Genomic DNA, 9160 nt, shown 5'->3' on the forward strand with positions numbered 1-9160 from the left:
TCCACATGCATGCTGTGACATAGACACACACACACACACACACACACACACACACACACACACACCGTACGTATTCTGAGTAAGGTAATCCAGACCTAGAAAAATAAATACTGCACGCTCTCTCTTATATGTAGATGCTATCTTTGAATGTGTAGATACATGTGTTTAAATTGGAGTACACACGAAAAGCTAGGTACTAGTAGGGGCCATGAGGTAGGGGTGTTTCAAGGGAAGGAAGCTAGAACTCAAGTCGTATGACATGGAAATAATGGAGCAGAAAGAACCAAACAGGGTGCGGGACAGGAAGAAAAGACAGAGGAGGGAGTATAGGAAGTTGTGAGCAACACTGAATACCTTTGAAAAAGCCACACGAACACCTCCTAATGTAGAAGCAAGCTTCCTAAAATATACACATATAAAAGAAGGTTAAATAGAATTACTCCGCAACAGAGAGACAATGACTTAACCAAGCACCACAGACAAGCAAATAGAAAGCCCAGTGCCAAGTATGGATTACCCCTTTTGGAATTATGGGTCAATAGGTTTCCATTGACTACACCCCAAACACTACAGGCTATTGCTATTGCTCTTTGCTCCTCTCCAGAATTTGATAGTGAGAGCTTGTTTCCGAAGACGTCTCAAACTTGAATAATAGGACATAGAAAAGTCAAGCTGGTACCAACATATAAGCTTCACTCTAATAGCCTGCCTTCATAGTGCTGGGAAGTCCTGTAAACATTGTCTGGGTGAGGGGGACATCAGTAGTCTTACCCAGCTGTGCAGTCTGTGATCTGTAATAACAACTGTCCTAGAAATAGCTGTCTGGCGGTACAATTGTGGCATGAATGCTACAGGAGTAACCAACGAGTAACCAAGTCTCTTCCATAAGACAGAACTTGTACTCAGCACGTTTAACTTGGCCCAGAACCTGTGACTGCTAGGGGAAAACCCAATCCTATCATTCTGCTAAACTGACATACTAACAAACTGCCCCTGAGTTTTAATCTCTATACCCATAGATCAGTGCATCTCTCAACCCTCATCACAGAAGCTTCTTTCTGTAGTAGATGCCGATTAACAGAGACCTACAGCGTTGCAGGTGTAACCTCCCTCCAAGTATCTGGGATCATCATGGGAAAGGGGGCAGAAGAACTATAAGAGCCACATGTGGTGGACATCTGCAGTGATACAGTACTCGTCAGCCATGACAGAGCCATTGCACTCATGAACTCACAGTTGCTGTGACTGCATACACAAGACCTGGACAAGATCAAGCCAACCAAAAATCCGTATGGGTGGAGAAGGAGCTCAGGAAACCCCTTGTTCCTATCTGAGGAGCTATTGCAATTGATGGCGGCTGGGGAAGGAAGAGTCGGTGATCTTCAAGAATGCAGCCCTTGAGATGCTACCCGTGCTCCAGTAAATGCTTGTTTGTACAAAAAAAGAAAAAACACATATGAAGTTGGGAGGGAAAAGTTGGCAAAGATAGGGGAGGAATTTAAAGAAAGGAAATGAAAGCAGATTTGATTTTTAAAATAAACATGTATGGGTCTTTAACCAAAAAAAAAAAAAGATTATTTAAAATTAACATTTGGGTATTCTTTAATTAATTTATTCAGCAAATATTTATAATGATCAATCACCACTCATTGACCATAATCTCTTTTCTTTTTTTTGAGGGAAACAGTCCATTTTTTTCTTACTTGCATAATAGCTAAAAATTAGCAGGAATACAACAAAAAGCTTACTGAGTTATTGTTCACTGCTGCAGAACATATTATAGTGAACAGCAGGACACCATCCAGACAGTAGGAAATGGAGAACTAAAGAAAGGCTATTATGTGTCTCTGATTATATAGTGTTCTGACATAATAGTGAGGTTTATTCGGAGACATGGTGAGTGAGGGTGGATTCCCCACTAGGGCACGCATTTAGCATCTCACTTCACCTGTGTAAGTTTTGTGCAGGCATTTCTGAGTGTCCTAGAACATCCCCAGTATGTTCAACAGAAAGTCAGAATCTGAAACTCTCAAATGATACCCTCCTACTGTCCATCTTTCCCTTCTCTGCCCTCTTGCTGATGGCCACGGCTTTAATCATTCTACCATGGGGCATTCCATGCCCATCTCTAAGTCTGGCCCAAGATAGCTGTGAGGTTTAGCATGTGAGAAAATACTCACATGATAGCCACATACATTAAGTGCCCAAGTAGTACTCTGCTGCAAAATAAAAATACCGCAGTAACAGAGTAGTAACTGCATTAAGTACAGGTTTAAAAGCTTTATCTCCATCTCCTTTTTGCTCACTCATCTTACTTTCTCTACACCCATTTCTGGCTTTGGAGGCTGAATGGAGACGTTTTCAGATGCATAAAAAGGTCATGTTTTATTATCAATGTCAATATAGAAAGGATGAGGCAGCGCTAGACATTTCTACAGTGAGAAGGGAAAACTAAAGAGGGATAGAGGACTAGAGGCAGAAAGGCATTTCCTCAGAGAAGCTCCACAGAGCTGTGTGGCCACGTGACAGTCGCCTGGGAATCAGAGCTATCAGTCAGGATCACACACGTCAATACTCATGTTCCTACAGAGTAGAATGTGTGTGCTCTGGGGCTGGAGAGATGGCTGTGAGGATGATAAAACATGTAGTGTGCAAATGTGGGGACTGGAGTTCAGATCCCTAGAAGTTACATGAACGCTGGGCACACATGGCTGTCTGCATGATATTTCAGTGTTGAGAAGACAGAAGTGATGATCACTGGAGCCAACTAGGTAGCCAGACCAGCTGGGTGACCTTGGAGATCTTGCCTCAGTGAGTAAGATGAAGAACAATGATAATTCCTGATACCAACCTCAGGTCTCCATGTGCAGCTTTTATGGGGAGCCCAGCAGATGTGACCACTCAGGCATGGGTTACAGCCGATTGAATGTCTTTATTCCAGCTGATTTGGAACCAACGTGTAGTGCTGAGTGTTTATGGTAAGGTTTTGTTTTTTGGTTTGTTTGTTTGTTTGTTTTTTAGGCAAATATCACATCCTGATATCTCACTTGGCAGATGCAGGGGAGGTTTTGAGCATGCAAGCAGTTTAACAGAAGCTAGAATAAGTCAGCTGGAGCCTGGCTTCTTGACCTTGACTTCCTAGAGTTGGGTAATTTTCCACAGGTTTCTACATCAAGGAAACCAAATTCTAGTTGCACCTAAAATGGCCTCAGAAAGACTATAAGATGGAGTAACCCTGCCCAATCTTTCCCTGTGCAAAGTACACAGGTTTTTTCAAAACAAGCCTGATAAGTGAAATCTCTTCATATCTATTGCCAGCGAACAGTTTTAAATGTTAAAGCCACATGCAACAGATTTCATGGCCTGTGATCCCTTTGTTTGGGAGGCTTGAGGGGGAGGCTCACAAGTTCAAGACACCGTGGTCTGGAAAGTAAGTCCCAGGGAATCCTTTGTTTACTGCAAACATGAAATGCTTAAGCATTTACCATGCAGCTTGCACAGCAAATGCAGAATATTGCGCAGATTTCTAAAACAAAGGATTCCTCAGCACTTGAACTGAAATCACTGGAGTACCTTTCACTAGAGACACACTACTATGTAAGGCTGCATAACAACGTGGGTGTGTTAGGAGGTGCCATGGGGTGACCTATCGTCACATCCACTCTTTTAAGTTAAGGTTTCTGGACCTGGGGGCTGCAGATGATTTAGCAGCTGAGAGCATAGGCTGCTCTTGCAGAGGGCTGGGGTTTGAGTTCCAGCAATTTTGTCAGACCTGATAATGTCTTCTGACCTCCATGGGCATCTTCACTCATCTGAAATATCCACACAAGAGCATGATACATAGCTCTGGAAATACAATAAATAGTTTTTAAAAAAACAGATTTCTGTGCCCATCATCGGGTCTTTGACTCGACAAGAATGTGGCAGGCTCAGATATCAGTGTTTTATTCGTATATCCCAGAAGATTCCAATTGACAGACTAAGAGAATGACGATGTATTTTAGTAATCACTTAGGTTCCTTCTTCTTGGAGACTATCCAGACAGCAAGAAAGACCCTGGAGATGGGGAAATCAATTCATCAGATCCCAGACAAGTGACATGCTCTTAATTTTTAGTGTGCTTTCCTAATAGGCATCACTCCACATATTATCTGCAAAGTGAGTGACAGTGGCAGGTGTTGTGGGTGATTTGTTTGTGTCTGTTTCTCTGCTTGAATACACACACACACACACACACATTAAAACATTTGGCCCTATATAACAATAGATCCCTGTGTCCCTCCAGCTGGCATCCTCTTTCCCTGGGTATATTTGTGGCTTGCCACCTTTTTTCATCCAGATCTCTGTTGAATGTCTTTTCTTCAGTCCTGCTGTTTTATTCTTCCTCTTGGACATTCATTGTTCCCTATTTGTTTCTCAGGCATTACATCTCTTTAGAATATCTGCCACTAGCATTGTGTCTCATACTGATTGTCCATCAATACCCAGTGTAGATTGGTCCAGGGCTGCCCAGTAGATGCTGAAATCCTCAGATGTTTAAGTCTCTCATGCAAATTGGTGTAGCACTCATATGAAACTGCTATGCACGCTTTCTTGAAGACGTTAAATCATCTCATGATTACATATGCTGTCTACTACAACGCAATGCTACACGGTTCGTTACTACCCTATACGGTTTAATGAAGAGTGGAAAAGTTTATGCATTTTCAACACAGACAAGTTTCTCTCAAATATTTTCAGCACATGATTTGTTCAATCTAGAAATGTAGAATGTCTAGACGTGGAGGGATAACATTTAGTTGCTGGTGACCTTGATGCCTCTTTCTTCTTAAGAATATAGGTTGCATAAAATAAGAATCTTAACTGAGACACTTGAGACTCCATGAAGTAAATATGGAAAGACAGTCATGAAAGGATCTGACTAGTCCATGAGAAATATAGATGGCTTCATATACCTGGGGCTTGGGGACTACAGCCTTGTGAAGATTAGTTCAAAAGTCCTTCGGAGATACTTTACCTCAGTGGCCTCTGGGTAGGGTTTGATTTGTGTCCTAGGTGTCAGTAAGATAATGGGACATTGCTCTAGAGAAAACCATGGTACCGGGGCACAGCTTGATCAGGCTTGATTCCTATGGAAGACTTATGCAGAAAGCAGACAAAATCCTCCGCACATTTTTGGAGAGGTTGTCTCAGGAATTGTAGCAGAGGTCCTGGATGCTGGAAAATGGGACCTGCACCCTTTCCCTTGGAGGAGAAAGATGTTAATATTTTCTAGCATGGAAGGCCATTGCATTGCTCATTCTTTTATTCAGAATACCCAAGGCTGCATAGCACATGTAGCATGCATCACAGAAATCTATCTATTAACTTTCTAGAGACTGGAAAGTCAAAAGAAGGTTTGGATGGGTTCTGTAGCCACCAATGATCCAATTTCGGCTTCCAAAGTCTGGCCAACTCATACATTCTCTAGTACATTCTCCAGTGGGAATGAACGTGTCCTCATATGACGAAAGAAACAAGGGCAAATATTACTAGTCTTTTTATGAAGGTGCTAAACTCATCTATGAGAGAGGGGCCCTTATGGCCTAATCTCGGTCGACAGCCCCACCTGCCAACATTGATTCATGTATTGGGGATTCAGTTGCAAGATAACCACCACAGGGGACACAAACATTCAGACCACAGCATCAGCCTGAAAGTGGAATGCTAATCTGAACCCAGATAAATAGGACTAGTGAGGTCTCAGTTCATCTGAGTGCCTCAGTGCAGTAAGTAGAATTCCTAAGGTAAGTACACATTCCCCAGCTACCTGAAACATTACTTAGACGGCATCTGATCTTTAGCTTACCTCTAATCTTTACCTTACCCACTCCTTGCCACAATCCTCCACGGATTTTCCTCCACGCCATCCCTGAACTACACAGGACAGAGCATTGCCATTAAATCTCCTAGGGAAATTCAGGGACTTCTCAATGCAGTCTTATCCCTTTCCTGTTTCTTTCTTTCTCTTAGTTTTTATTTTTTTAATTAAATTTGAAACACGCTTGTTTTACATGTCAATCCCAGTTCCCTCTCCCTTCCCTCCTCCCCTGTACCTCCACCAACCCCATCCAATTCCCTTTCTGTTCCCAATGGAAGGTGAGGCCTTCATGGGGAATCTTCAAAGTCTGTCATATCATTTGGAGTAGGGCCTAGGCCCTCCCCTATGTGTCTAGGCTGAGGGAGTATCCCTCTATGTGGACTGGGTTCCCATAGTCCATTTGTATTCTAAGGATAAATGCTGACCCACTACCAGAGGCCCCATAGACTGCCCAGTCCTCCTAACTAACACCCACATTCAGGGAGTCTGAGTCTGTCCTGTGCTGGTTTCCCAGCTGTCAGACTGGGATCCATGAGCTCCTCCTTGTCCAGGTCAGCTGTTCCTGTGGGTTTCTCCAGCCTGGTCTTGACCCCTTTGCTCATCACTCCTCCCTCTCTGCAACTGGATTCCAGGAGTTTGGCTTAGTGTTTAGCTGTGGGTGTCTGCTTCTGCTTCTATCAGTTACTGAATGAAGGCTCTAGGATGGCATGTAAGGTTGTAATCAATCCCATTATCGTCAGGGAGGGCACTTAAGGTAGCCTCTCCACTATTGCTTAGAGTGTTAGTTGGGGTCTCTGGACAATTCCCTAGCACCAGATTTCTCTTTACACCTATAATGGCTCCCTCTATTATGGTATCTCTTTTCTTGCTCTCCTCTATTATTCCCCTGACTCGATCTTCCTGCTCCCTCATGACCTCCTCTCCCCTCCTCTTCTCCCCTTCTCATTCTCCTAACTCCCTCCCCCCACCCCCCACGCTTCCAATTTGCTCAGGAGATACTTTCTTTTTCCATGTATGTCTCTCTTAGGGTCCTCCTTGTTAAATTGTTTATCCTCTCCTGATTTAATTTTGGTATGTGACATCGATCCAGAAAATTGTTCATTTCCATAAAACTTTCCAATTTTGTGGAGTACAGGTTTTCAAAATAATGATGTGAAGATTCTCTCGATTTCTTCTGTCTGTTGTTATGTACCCCTTTTCATTTCTGAATTTGTTAATTTGCATATTTTCTCTCTGCCTTTTGGTTAGTTTCGATAAGGGTTTGTCTGTCTTGTTGATTTTCTCGAAGAACCAACTCTTAGTTACATTAATTCTTTGTATTGTGTTCCTAGTTTCTACTTTACTGATTTCAGCCCTCAATTTGATTATTGCCAGGCATCTACTCCTCCAGGGTGAGTTTGCTTCTTTTTGTTCTAGAGGTTTCAGTTGAACTGTTAATTCTCCAGTGTGACTTTTCTCCAGTTTCTTCATGTGGACACTTAGTGCTATGAACTTTCCTCTTAGCACTACTTTCAAAGTGTCCCATAAGTTTGTGTATGTTGTATCTTCATTCTCATTGAATTCTAGGAAATCTTTCATTTCTTTATTTCTTTTTTGATCCAGGAATAGTACAATAGCGAATTGCTCAATTTTCATGATTTTGTAAGGCTTCTGCAATTTGTGTTGTGGTTGAATTCTAACTTTAAAGTGTGGTGGTCTGATAAGATACAGGGGGTTATTCCAATATTTTTTGTAACTGTTGAGGTTTGTTATATTTCCAAGTATGTGGTCGGTTTTAGAGAAAGTTCCATGTGGCGTTGAGAAGAAGGTATATTCTTTTGTGCTTGAATAGAATGTTCTATGGATGTCTGTTAAACCCAATTGGGTCATAACTTCTGTTAGCTCCTTTATTGTTGTTGTCAAGTTTCTGTCTGGTGGTCCTGTCAGGTGTTGAGAATGGGGTATTGAAATCTACTGCTTAAGGGTGTGAATTTTTATGTGAGATTTGAGTTTTAGTAATGTTTCTTTTAAGAATGTGGTGCCTTTGTATTTGGGGCATAGATGTTCAGAATTGAGACTTCATCTTGATTGGCTTCTCCTGTGATGAATACGAAATGATCTTCATCTCTTTTCATTGATTTTAGTTTAAAGTCTAATTTGTTAGATATTAGGGTTGGTATACATGCTTGTTTCTTGGGTCTATTTTATTGGAAAGTCTTTTCCCAACCCTGAACTCTGAAGTAACGTCTGTCTTTGAAGTTGAGGTATGTTTCTTATATGCATCAGAAGAATGGATTCTGTCTATGTATCCATTATGTTAGCCTGTGTGTTTTTATAGGCCAGTTAAGACCATTAATATTGAGGGATATTAATTCCCATTGATTGTTAATTCTTGTTTGTTTTGGAGTTGATGGTGGTAGTGGTGTTGTTTGTGAATTTACCCCCTTTTTTCCTTTTGGTTGTTGGTATAGTGGGATTATCTATTACCTATGTTTTTGTGGGTGTAGTTAACTTTCTTGGGTTGGAATTTTCTTTCCAGAACTTTCTGTAGGGCTGGAATAGTTGATATATATTGGTTAAATCTGGTTTTTGTCCTGGAATATCTTAGTTTCTCCACCTATAGTGATTGAAAGCTTTGCTGGATATAGTATTCTGTGCTGGCATCCGTGGTCTCTTAGTGTTGGTACAGTATCTATCTAGGACCTTCTGGCCTTCAGAGTTTCCATGGAGAAGTCAGGTGTAATTCTGTTAGGCTTGCCTTTATATGGTACTTGGCCTTTTTCCTTTGCTGCTCTTAATAATCATTCTTTATTCTGTACGTTTGGTGTTTTGATTATTATGTAGCACTATTTGGTGTTCTGTAAGATTTGACAGCAAATGGATGGAACTTGAAAAAATTATCCTGAGTGAAGTAATCCAGACCTAGAACTGTTGTTGGTCAGTTCTGAATCATATACACACAAACAACAAAGATTGACCCAGCAAGTCTTCTCTCTCTCCCTCCCTCTCTCACGTGTGTGTGTCTGTGTGTGTGTGTGTGTGTGTGTGTGTGTGTGTGACAAATGTAATCAACAAAAGAGAGGACATCAGCTTGAGGGTAGCTCATGGGAAAGACCTGAGGGTAGAAAGCTGGGAGACCCTGAAGGGGAGAAAGGAGGGGAAAGTGATTTATTCTGCTCCGATTAAAAACAGTTTTCAATTGAGACCCTCCTCACAGATGGCGTTAGCTTGATATAAAACTATCCAGCACACTCTGGGAAAACAAAATGCTACAGGCACTCTGGCAAAGAGTTTGTCAGTTTATTATGAGGCTTAAGCAGA

Source organism: Phodopus roborovskii, unplaced genomic scaffold (genome assembly GCF_943737965.1).
Source record: "Phodopus roborovskii unplaced genomic scaffold, PHOROB, whole genome shotgun sequence".
Taxonomy (NCBI): Eukaryota; Metazoa; Chordata; class Mammalia; order Rodentia; family Cricetidae; genus Phodopus; species Phodopus roborovskii.